Source organism: Arachis duranensis, chromosome 1 (assembly GCF_000817695.3).
Source record: "Arachis duranensis cultivar V14167 chromosome 1, aradu.V14167.gnm2.J7QH, whole genome shotgun sequence".
NCBI lineage: Eukaryota > Viridiplantae > Streptophyta > Magnoliopsida > Fabales > Fabaceae > Arachis > Arachis duranensis.
The window spans coordinates 25,877,825-25,878,166 of NC_029772.3; positions in this window are offsets into that span (position 1 = coordinate 25,877,825).

The window sequence follows — 342 nt, forward strand, 5'->3', positions numbered from 1 at the left end:
AAAAATATTTTTGGATTTTTAATAATAAGGAAAAATCAAAATGCAACAAGAATCAAATAACAATGCATGCAAGACACCAAAATGAAAATGCAAATGAGACACTCAAGTCAATAGAATTCAAAGATCAGAGCACGAAAATCATCAAGAATTACTTGAAGATCCTTAAGACACATGAATGAATGCATGCAATTGACACCAAACTTAACATGAGACACTAGACTCAAACAAGAAATATTTTTTGATTTTATGACTTTGTAAAAATTTTTGTGCTTTTTTCGAAAATTAAGTGGAAAAAGAAAATAAAGGTATCAAAATTCTTAATGAGAATTCCAGGAATCATGC